This window comes from Alligator sinensis, unplaced genomic scaffold, assembly GCF_000455745.1.
Source record: "Alligator sinensis unplaced genomic scaffold, ASM45574v1 scaffold38_1, whole genome shotgun sequence".
Classification (NCBI taxonomy): Eukaryota; Metazoa; Chordata; order Crocodylia; family Alligatoridae; genus Alligator; species Alligator sinensis.
Genome location: NW_005842179.1, coordinates 163,353 through 163,573, shown reverse-complemented (window position 1 = coordinate 163,573; position 221 = coordinate 163,353). Strand labels below are relative to the sequence as shown.

The following is a 221-nucleotide window of genomic DNA, read 5'->3' as shown; positions in this document are numbered from 1 at the left end:
CTTTCCCTTTTCCCTTGTTCATTCCTTCTAGGGGAAAAAGTAAAATTTTGCTTTTCTGAAGAAACATTGACTGTAATGTCACAGAGGTTCTTTTAAGATCCATTATATGTATATGGCACATTTCCTAACCCTGTGCCACTCTCGACTACTTTCTTGAATCAGTTAACTTACATCATCATATTGACTTTAGGGGAGTTTGATCAGTTCAGTTCAGTATGATG

At 36.2% G+C, this 221-nt stretch overlaps 1 protein-coding gene across 2 annotated transcripts in view; it reads left to right on the top strand.

The window, feature by feature from the left end:
* Positions 1 to 221, top strand: part of DCBLD1 (discoidin, CUB and LCCL domain containing 1) — a 40,040-nt gene that overhangs the window by 13,522 nt on the left and 26,297 nt on the right. The window lies entirely within an intron of this gene.